Below are 12,311 nucleotides of genomic sequence, written 5' to 3' on the forward strand. Positions count from 1 at the left end.
AATGCCGAGTTTTAAATTAATAAGAGATCAAGCCAATGACTGTGTTCCGTCTCTCGACTGACACCGTAGTATCATCTTTAGTGCGGGTCCATTGAGATTTACGTTCATTTTAGTGTTGTCTTCACAACAATCAAGACTCCTGATAATGGCTCACACCAACATAGTTTGTATATTGTGACAAAATATTGCCATCCAGTGTACTTGTTGAGCTAAACGAGTTGCTTAAATGTTTTCGAGTTTGACCAAAGTCTGAGTAAGTTTTATGTGTATTTGGCATATTTATTTTGAATGTGAATTTGTGAATGCCAGTTCTCTTTGCATTGTTGTTTAACTGTGTGAGAATAGGGCCTCATCAATACAGATTGAAGCACATTATTTTTTGAGAGATTTGAAAATTATTTTTGTTCGTATTTTCACTATATGATACTACGCCTGTGTCCACTTTCCTTCCTCTCTGCCTTACACCTCACTGTGGATTAAAGAAAAACTACGGCGTCAGTCAAGGGACAAAATGCACTCAATGGCGAGATCCCTAATTAATTTAAAACTCACCATTGATACCTTGTGGCATATTTAAATCACTACCTTACACAATTAAAGAGTGACACGTTGTTTTGGGGGGGGGGGGTTTAGAGTGACAGGTGGAATTTTGGCAACGTGGCCATGTGACGTCAATGCATCATCTCCACCGCCATCACCTGGATGTATCACTTTCTGAACAGAGAACAGCCAAGCAACTCGAGGTAACACCAGTGAAAAAACTATCGAGAATTATTTTCGACAGACCTAAAGTCCCTGACAAAAGTCTTGTCGCTTATCCATTTTGTAGAAACAATTGCTAATAACCTGACTTTTAATTATTCAATTGGTTTCAGAAATGGCTCATATGAAAGCTAAGACCCTCCCAAATGATGTTGAATGTACAAAAATATATTTGTTTCACTGAAAAAAGATGTATCATTTAATGAAGTCATAAAGGCAAAATTATAGCAAGACAAAAGTTTTGCCGTCTACAGAAATTAGTGTGAAAATTGAACAAAAAATGTACTTCAAATACAAAAATATGTTACATAACATAAGCGAATTGAGTAGTGGTGCTGTGAGATCCAAATTGAATATTTTGTATGTCTTCCATGGGCTTGAAGGACTGCATCCTTTCGCTTCGGCAAGGATTCCTACAAGTCATCAGGAACATCAACGAAAGCAGTCTTGCATGCCTCCCAGACTACATCAACATTCTTGGGTTTCGTCTTCCATGCTTCCTCTTTCATCCTACCCCAGACATGCTCAATGATGTTCATGTCTGGTGACTGAGCTGGCCAGTCCTGGAGGATCTTGATCTTCTTTGCCTTGAGGAACTTTGAGGTAGAGATTGAAGTATGCGATGCAGCACCATCCTGCTGCAGAATTTGTCCCTTTTTACAGTTAGCAATTTAAGAGGCAGCTAATATTTGTTGATATTTCAGACTATTTATGTTGCCTTCCACCCTGCAGATCTCTCGCACACCCCCATACTGGATGTAACCCCAGACCACGATTTTGCCACCACCAAACTTCACTGTTTTGTGGCAAAAGGTGGATTTTTCAGATGAATCTTCCATTGAATTACACCACAGTCGCCGCAAATATTGCAGGAGACCTACTGCAGCCCGCATGGATCCGAGATTCACTCAGAAAACAGCCAGTGCTGTAGGAGTGTCCGTTGCTTAAGATTTGCAGCCCTTTTCATTTGTCACAGATGTGGGGTTTCGTCAGCTATTGAAAATGCTCGACCTGCGTTATGTTCTGCCCTCCAGCACATATTTCAGCAACATTGTAATTATAAAAAATATTTTTAAAAAATAGGCAAAGCACTACCTCACGTTTTCAGAATTTGTCTGCCTGGGATTGTATACGGCAGTCATTTGTCAAGGATTAATTGTGCTTTACCTCTCTTTTTATTTTACTGTATAGTGTATACTCAAGAGTTTTAAGCACTTCAACCTTTGAAGGTTTTTTGTTTACATTTTTTGATTTTTTTAATATTGTATACCGATTTTCTACTCTATAGTATTAAAACTGTTGTTGCACAATGTAATTTTTACTCCTAAGAATTCTGGAGAAAAAAATTGTTCTCCTTCGTACAAATTACCGAAACTAAATTGAAACCATGGCCCAAAATTTGACGTACGGACCGTACCATGGGCTACATGTACTGTTGGACCCCTTGTAGAAAAGTACAAGCAAAATCTCAAAAACAAGCGAAGTTTGCCCCTCAGAGACACTTTTCCTTCCTTGTTGTACTGCAGGGAACTCTGTTGCATTGCGGAGGGACACCACAGCTCAGGCTTATCCCAGCTTTTGTTGGTGATTGAGTTTCCCCAAAACAAATGACCAATGTAAACCCCTTGTTTGAAACACTAAGTGGAAGGGAAATATATCCTGTCACCCAACCCAGGACACATATTTCTCAGAACCTACAGTTAAGACAAATGTACAAATGTTGGTGACCAGCACAAAGAATCTCAAAAAATGTGAGCGATGGATTCTTGTTATTGCAGTTGTTCAGCACAAGGCCACCACGACATGCCACAAAGTACCAGGGAATGATGGAGAGGACCAGGCGACCAATCTTATAACTTGTCTACCAAGGTGACAAGATATTTTAAAGAAAACTGACAAAAAGAGTGATGTGGTGGTCAATGCTATCAATGTGTTGAGTCAGATAATTGCTAAGGTGGAGAGGAAGGTAAGGTGATGAAAAAGTGCATCTTATAGAATGTTGTCCAGAAAAGCAGGATCAGGTTCAGGGTCAGGCCTTTTAAACACAAGGTCAGACTACATTTCTTACCTGTCATGAGAGCCAAATATTTCCATTCACACTCAGTCAAACATGATGATAGCACAGGCATCACTGACTGCGCAGAGCACAATGTACTCTATGTAATTTTAAAGTGATGGAGGAGTTGCTCACAGTGACTCCAGTGCATAGTCAGACCATCAAACAGGAGCTGATTGTACTGAACAATGTATTACAAGGTCATGGGCAAAAAAACGCTGCATACAGTGGGGCAAATAAGTATTTAGTCAACTTTTGCGCAAGTTCTCCCACTTGAAAATATTAGAGAGGCCTGTAATTGTCAACATGGGCAAATCTCAACCATGAGAGACAGAATGTGGAAAAAAAACTGAAAATCGCATTGTTTGATTTTTAAATAATTTATTTGCAAATCATGGTGGAAAATAAGTATTTGGTCAATACCAAAAGTTCATCTCAATACTTTGTTATGTACTCTTTGTTGGCAATAACGGAGGCCAAACGTTTTCTGTAACTCTACACAACCTTTTCACACTCTGTTGCTGATATTTTGGCCCATTCCTCCATGCAGATCTCCTCTAGAGCAGTGATGTTTTGGGGCTGTCGTTGGGCAACACGGACTTTCAACTCCCTCCTCACCCTGTGGCATCAAAATGATAACAAGAACGGGAAGCAAAAATCCTAGAACCACACGGGGGGACCTAGTGAATGATCTACAGAGAGCTGGGACCACAGTAACAAAGGCTACTATCAGTAACACAATGCGCCGCTAGGGACTCAAATCCTGCACTGCCAGATGTGTCCCCCTGCTGAAGAAAGTACACGTCCAGGCCCATCTGCGGTTTGCTAGAGAGCATTTGGATGATCTAGAAGAGGACTGGGAGACTGTGTTATGGTCAGATGAAACCAAAATAGAACTTTTTGGTTGAAACACAGGTTCTCTTGTTTGGAGGAAAAAGAATACTGAATTGCACCATACCCACTGTGAAGCATGATGGTGGAAACATCACGCTTTGGGGCTGTTTTTCTGCAAAGGGACCAGGATGACTGATTTGTGTAAAGGAAATAATGAATGGGGCCATGTATGGAGAGATTTTGAGTGAAAATCTCCTTCCATTAGCAAGGGCATTGAAGATGAGATGTGGCTGGGTCTTTCGGCATGACAATGATCCCAAACACACAGCCAGGGCAACAAAGGAGTGGCTTCGCAAGAAGGATTTCAAGGTCCTGGAGTGCCCTAGCCAGTCTCCAGGTCTCAACCCCATAGAAAATCTGCAGAGGGATTTGAACGTCCGTGTTGCCCAACGACAGCCCCAAAATATCACTGCTCTAGAGGAGATCTGCATGGAGGAATGGGCCAAAGTACCAGCAACAGAGAGTGAAAAGCTTGTGTATTGTTACAGAAAACGTTTGGCCTCCATTATTGCCAACAAAGAGTACATAACAAAGTAGTGAGATGAACCTTTGGTATTGATCAAATACTTATTTTCCACCATGATTTGCAAATAAATTATTTTAAAATGAAACAATGTGATTTTCTGTTTTTTTTTTTTTTTTTTTCACATTCTGTCTCTCATGGTTGAGGTTTAGCCATGTTGACAATTACAGGCCTCTTTAATATTTTTAAGTGGGAGAACTTGCACAATTAGTGGTTGACTAAATACTTACAGTATTTGCCCCACTGTATGACAACAAGATAGCATTCATTCAGCTCTCCCAGAAAACACTGCCATTTCCTGGCATGGTTTTTCTAATCAGTTAGTTCCCTACTTCTTCCCTAAAGTCTTTTGGGAGTCTGCCCCTACTCACCCGTAACTCTGATCAGCGATAAAGAAAGAAAACTAGTGGATAAATAGTTGGATGACTAGTGGGGCTGATTTCCATAAGGTTTATGACTTCGACAGCATAGGACTTTTAATCGATGTTTCAATCATCATGTTAATAATAATATAGATTTACAGCCACATATAGATTGTGTAAAAATGAGTCTTAACATACTATACAGTTGATAGTTTATAAAGGGAGAATCTAGCATCCTACGTTAAGTCACAATGTACTGTACCCTCAAGGAAAAACAAGTACTTTTACAAGTAGAATTGCGGCAGTTCATAATTAAATACAACATTTCTGGAAAGATAAGCCTAAAATGTCACAAAAAAATAAGGTTCAGCAGTCATCATGTCTAAAAAGATGGGCACCAGTGCCTGAGGTGGGTAGTAACGTGTTACATTTACTCCATTACATTTGCTTGAGTAACCTTTGAGAAAAATTTACTTCTAAGAGTAGTTTTACTAAGCCATACTTTTTACTTTTACTTGAGTAGATTTGTGAAGAAGAAACACTACTCTTACTCCACTTCTTTGGGCAACACTAGTCGTTACAATTTTCCTCTTTTTCTACATAGTAGCTGTTACTTTTTTTTTTTTTTGCCAGAGACGCCAACAGTGGCTCAACCAGTTTCACCAATGAGATGTCGCAACAATAATCACGACTCCAATACAACAATCTTGCTTGCAATCAGTTGTAAGCATTGTGTGAAAATTACGGTATTTGACATCGCCGTCTTGTCTTGACATGATTTGAAAGCGCCAATTTTAATTTCTCTCTCCGTTTTTACTTGTCACCGATTGACCATAGAAAACCGGAGATATATTTTTAGTTTCATAATAAGAAATATGTTTTCTCCACTAGAGGGCACTCCCTTGGACAAATAATGCTAATTTTCTTTAGATTTTTTTCTCGCGCCGAACTGTTATTTATTTATTTTTTTTATTTCTTTGGCTCAAAGTGGTTATGTATATTGTTTGTATATATTGTATACAGTAATATACTGTAATAACAACAGTCGGTATAGATAACTTTGTGTTGAGAAAAAAATACTATTGTTTAAAAAAAAAAAAAAAAATCTATCATCTTATGCAGTTACTCACAATGTTACTCATTACTTGAATATTCTTTTCACCCAATACTTTTTCTACTTGTACTTCAGTACATTTTTTGATTAATACTTTTACTTGAGTAACATATATTATTTTGAAGTAATGCTACTCTTAAGTAAAACTTTTGTCTACTCTACCCACCTCTGCCAGTGACAAAAGAGAGATAATTATTGCTGAACCAGATGGAACTTGTGAAATAGAAAAGCAGAATTCCAAATCTGTCCTGACTGCTAAATACAAAATACAGTGCACAATGTATTATTTACTAATGATTTATAATTGTTTGGTTTATACTTTCCAATATATGCATTTTGTTGTTGCATTAAATACAGCGGTCCCTCAACATACGATCACTTCGACACACGATCTTTTCGACATCGGACGTAAAATTTGATTTGCAATTTGTTTCTACATCCGACGACATGCTTGAAATACGACGACATGACTGCACCGGAGACGGCACAGCAAATTTTCTTGTGAGAGAAATCAACACAGGTTTCAAAAAGGTTTATACAGGTGGTCAAACAAGGAAAAAGGTGACACTTACCATTGAAATGAAGATACAAATTATAGAAAAATATGAGCGTGGGATGCGCATTCGTGAACTGGCTCAACAATAGACCCTACTCACCTACGTCACAAAATGACGTGTCGCTGTATCCGGCCGCCATATTGTCCGTCATTTTTTAGCCCTATTCTCAATGGTTTCAATTAGTCGTGCAATTTATAGAGCAATTCATGGAAGCCCCGGTGTTATCTGACGCTGTAAACTCATTGGATGCGTTGCATAAAAGGCGATATGTGGAAAGCTTCAGTTTATCCATTCGCCAGATCCATATTTGATGCCTAAATCGATGTTTTTCGACCCGCTGTCTTTGCCGTCTCTGCCTGACATCTGCAACCCTGATATTTACAACTATCTTGTCCACACAAAATCAGCCTATTCTCACGAAAGTTTGAAAAACTTTAAGAGCTTGGAGGCTTATAAATACTTCGTTGCTGGGTGGGTGAAACAGGTCCTCGTCCACGAAAATTCGGCAGGAATCTATCTTGTGCTCGGGAAGGTGAGTTACGAAATGTTCAATTCAAAATCTTTTGTTCTTGCTAACATCCACTGTCAAGTCTAATGTATTTAATGTCATTTGTCAATGGAGCTAGGGCTTTTAATGTTTATATGGTTTAGCGATAGCACTCTCACTACATACATATATAATATGTAACAAATATGAAGTGCGATAGCACTACTCCAGATTGTCCCTAGTAAATTTTTTTTTTTGGCTTTTGACCTCAATAGTGAAATTGTAAATTAATTGTATGACAACTGTCTTATTATCCCCTTATAATTATATATTTTCAGGTAGTTCATTTTCAACGTCTGAGTGTATGTTGTCGGCGATTAGCCTAGCAATGATCTTAATTGTGGTTGTCAGCCCAAAACCCTCTAAATATATATTAAATGCATCTTACCAGATATAAAATGACTACTACATAATATGTGGTAATCGTTTGGAGTCCAGTTTTCTCGTCGAATTGCAGCAGCCCATCTCGCTCTCCTCTCCGGGTCTCTCGGAATCCGGTAGAACTTCAAGTCTCTCCATCTATCTTCTCTGTTATTGCAACCGACCGCCACACATGCCTTCACCATTTTGATTATTAATGTTAACGAGCAGAAAAACACGCCATAATAGGAGGAATTTACGTAGCGGTAATGCATCAACAATGACGAGCGGGGGCGTGGTTGTGACGTCATGTGAGTAGTGTCTATACATCCCCACTGTCCTCCTCCGACCACCGTTCGCCAGTTTTTATAAGTAAAGATGACAATTATTATTGTGGTACCATCTCCAAAGAAACCGCCTGCTTCTTCAGGTTTTTATCATTTATTTCAGAACTTATCCAACACAAAACGCCTCCTGACCGTCAAAGTTGACGGTGTTCTCAAGAAAATATTGAATGCAAAAGTAATCTCTCAGCCGCTACGCCCCCTCTGTGTCACGTCAGCGTTCAGGTTCAGAAAGAAGCGTTCAGTTACAGAAAAAAAACATCCGCCAAATTAGGACCCGATTCGTTACACTGTTACATGAATTACCGTATTGGCCCGAATATAAGACGGTGTTTTTTGCATTGAAATAAGACTGAAAAAGTGGGGGTCACCTTATATTCGTCTAGACATTATACCCATTTACGACGCTAGATGGTGCCAGATATCATTGAAGCGATGTTCTGTCATGACAGATCTCAGCTACTCTCAAGTTTAACCAGTTTGCATTATTTTATTTTATTGCAGTGTTTTTCCTTATTCGATTTTGTTTCAAGACTACAGTTACAGTTAGACTTCACTTTGATGGTTAATGCAGTAATTGCAATTTTGTTGTTTTATCACAACAGATTGGTTTATTTACATTTCAAAAACCAGAAGCCATTCATTTACGAATGTGATTGCACTTTAGTTTACATATTTAAATGTTCAGATATTAAGATTTGAATGAGGCAAAATAACATGCTTTTTCTCTCAAGTATATTGTTATAATCATTTGTTTCTGATGTAATGTCATTATTTTCTGTATAAAAATTAATTTGGTGTTCAAAAATTCTTTTTTCAAACTTGAGTCTTGAAAAAGGGGGGGATGTCTTATAATCAGGGCCGTCTTATATTCGGGCCAATACGGTATTATACTATAACCTATACGGCCGATACGGTATTATTATTATTAATATTACGATTTTTCTTTATAATTAATTGGTTTTGCTATTTGTAATTGCCATTTCTAATAGTGCCAGCAGTACTTATTAAGGATTTAGTGTAGGTTTTTGGGTTGTGGAACGAATTAATGGGATTATAATGTATTCCTATGGGAAAATCCTGCTCGACATACGACCATTTTGACTTACAAACAAGATCCTGGAACGAATTAACTTCGTATGTAGAGGTACAACTGTACAAGGTACCCTGTAAACCTTGTGTTTTGTGTATGTATGTGTGTGTTAGTCTGTATCCCTACTCTGTTCCATAATTCAAACATATCCTCGGCACGTGTATTAGGTAACCCAGGATTCCTGTTTGTAGGATTTCTTTCTTTTTGTTTCTTGTTGCCTTCGATATTTACACATCTCGCTAACAAGCCTGCTCTGGGTCCAACGAGGTGAGGTTGCAGTGGAGAGGTGGTGTTTTGTTTAGAGCCGCTTCCAACTGACATCCAGGTAAATGGCTAAATGTGTACTCTCATCCATATTCCAGCAAGCTGGGCCAAGGCGTTTGTCCAAAGCCAGGCTATGAAATATTAAAAGGATGAAGTGAAAGGTGAAGTACCCAGGGGCCTTGTGGGTAGTTAAACAGCTCTTTGTGTGCATGCGTCCTCACTGCACTCCCATCTACCACTCACAAAGGCTGGGTTTTCAGCATCACCTCATTGTGTACTTCCTCCAAGGTCAGTGCACCGAGTTAGATTCAAACTGTGCTCTATGATCAGCTCTTACCGTCCTCAAGCACAATCACTGATGTTCACAACACAAACAAATCAATATCTGTGTAGACAGCTTGACTGGAGAGGGCATGGCAAGATGTGGAAGATATAACTTTAAAAAATTGGTACTTTAGAGTATAAAGCGCACCCTGCTGTTAGTATGGTATCAGGCCAACAAGGACTCAGATATATCAGGTTTCAATTAACCACAGTTCACAGGGGCCATCCGCAGAGGTGACTTGGCCCTCACTCTCTCCATCCCATGCTTAATTGCAGCCCCAGGGAGAAAGTAATGAGATGGCTCTCTTCTTGACTCTCCTCATCATCCCTCTTTTCCAATGGAAGCCCGACACTCACGGCCAAAGGGAGTCTGTTGACACCTAGGACAGGTTCTTTGCCTATTTGGATCCAGTTTGCAGCCTGCAAGCATGTTTGGATACCAGGAGCGGTGACACAGTTTGCCCCTCTAGACCGCTCTAGGGGAAAATATAATGAATAGCCCGAATGCAGGCATGCACTTGCACCTGAAACTCAATGTTTCAAAGTATGGATACATAAATGGGAAAGCTAGATGTACAGTAAGGTAAACAAGTGTGATCATTAAAACTATAGTATTAGAAAATGTAATAGAATTACCAGAGAACTCAAGAAATGCAATGCAATGCAATGCAAACCTTGTCTATGTCACAGGCTAAGTAAAAAAGCCTTCAGTTGTTTAATAATTCATCTACATAATAGTATTTTGTATGCCATTTCAATAACAAAAATGGAAAAGCGAAAATAGTCAAACATTGCCAGCTTCTAACTCATAAGGTAAGACAGTGAAGTTTTGGTAATTAGTCACCTGGCAGTAAGTTTTGGGGCCAGTACTAAAAACACTTTCGTCTAAAGTGCTCCACACAAACAAAGAGATCAAGGCAGACGTGGGCACAAAGCTTAGAACTGTCCAAAACGTGCCCAGATGGCAAAATATAACTGGACCGGACATGGGCCACATATACTGCAAATTTTTGGCCCCAACTTAGTAAAATGGATCCGCCCCAGTGTCTTTTTGAACAATGGCCCAAACTAAGTAAGGAGTCACTTGCCAGATCAGCAACCAGTTTTGGGCCCGAGCTTGTCCAAAGTAGCAGACACGACAATAATGTATGGCCTGGATATGGCACACGTTACCCAGTCTGGGCCAGATTTGTATCAAAACCGTTTTCAGTATTAAATTTGGGGTCCATTTTGTTCAATGTATCATACTTCAATGTGTTTATATTGCAAATTAAATTTGTCTATTAAAAGCAATAATGATTACACTTCTTTTTCATGATATTTATAAATGAAAACACATAGACTTCATAATTTTTGACATGACACAGGAAACAGGGCCGATCCATTGGGGGCCAATTTTCAAAAACTTCAAATACAAATATTTTTAAAACCAAAGCTGCTACCACCTAAAACAAAAACAGGCACCTACCTTAGCCATATATGATGCTCTTCATGAGCAGCGGCATCCAAAAATTCAAAGTTGTTCCCTGATAAAATCCCGATTAATTATTTCTTATACAAGTATAACAAAACTTAATATAAAATAAAAGGCTATAAAATGCTCATATTTTACACTAGATGCACAAAAATCACCAAATGCAGTGATAATCACCAATATTTTCAGGATCAATGGCAATATTTAACACATCAAATTTTTGACCAAAATAGCAACTTAATTTTTTTTTCAATAGCTAATAAATCACTCAATTAAACATCAGAAACTTAATAACTGAGAAAAACATGCAGAATCAATTATAAATAATATATATATATAGATTATTAATAAATTCTATTTACAATCACAACTTATTACAAAATAGAATAGCCCTTTATTATCATTATACAATTATACAATGAAATTGTGGAGCATCCCTTTACAGTGCAGAAGTTAAAATCTCAAAAGTGACATGCAAGTATGAAATCGAAATAAACATAAATATAAAATATGTATGAGATAGTCCTATAATTCAGGCAGTGCAAATAATCGATGTGGTGTTACCAGGATGTGAGCCTTGTACTTTAAATATTACATAGCCTCTTTCTATGCCTTGCATTTTCTGGTCAGCTTCCTCGACTTACATAAGTCCCTGTTCCTCGCCTTCTCCTTTCTGCCCTCCTCGACTTTGCTCCTTTTCCTGTCCTGCCGGTCAGCCACTCCAAGGCCTTGTTCTATCTCGCTTCTGAAGTCACATCCTTGGAGAAGTTCGCACCAAAACAGTTGAAGAGGGACTGCCAGGAACTCCAGCAGGTGCTCTTGTGCTTCCTGCACATCAGGGAGTCCCACAGCGACATTCCGAAGGCTGACATGTGGGGAAGGGGAGAGATGGCCGCTTGAGGACCGCCCGGCCTGTCTCCATCTCCCTGTGTTCCTCCTTGCCAGTGGTCATGGCAAGGAGCGTCAGCCCGGCGACCGTGTTGGCGTTGCCGACCGCCATGATGAGCCTGATGCTCTGCAACTCCATCGAAGAGCGTGCCAGCACCTTCTGGATCAACTTGTAGTCGGCCTTGATGGACTTGTATTGTAGTTCTCCCACCTGGCCAGAACCTTCAGGTTTGAGAATTGGGCCGTCCTCATCCTCTCAGGCTCCTACAAAACATTTGTTTTAGAAAGATAGGTGTTTTGATTCATCTTTTTTATAAAGTGAATAATGCTGGCCACTTACTTCAGCCCCAGGACACCTGGGCAGCACCGTACAACCGTTGTTGTGAAAGCTGCAGTAGATGTTCTTCCAAAGGTTCATGGGGTCAAAGTGGACGAAGATCTGCTTGTTGCTGTCGGCGTAAGGGTTGGTGTAAGACCAGGTGCCCTCTGGGATCTCAAAGCTGGCGTAGTAGCCAGCATTGTTGGCGTGGCTGTCAAAGCTGACTGAGTGGAAAAACAGACAGAGCTTTTTCCGTTAGAAATTCTTGTGAATGATACATGCTTAAATCCCTGAATTCCTTATAGATATGGATGTAAAACAGTCTCGGTTCTTTGTTAAATGCAAAAGAAACTGTGCAGGTAGCATTTATTTTACGTAAATATGTCGAATGTGCGGCTCGTCTTTAAGTTCACTGTGGCGCCGCCTTACC

This window comes from Corythoichthys intestinalis, chromosome 3, assembly GCF_030265065.1.
Source record: "Corythoichthys intestinalis isolate RoL2023-P3 chromosome 3, ASM3026506v1, whole genome shotgun sequence".
NCBI lineage: Eukaryota > Metazoa > Chordata > Actinopteri > Syngnathiformes > Syngnathidae > Corythoichthys > Corythoichthys intestinalis.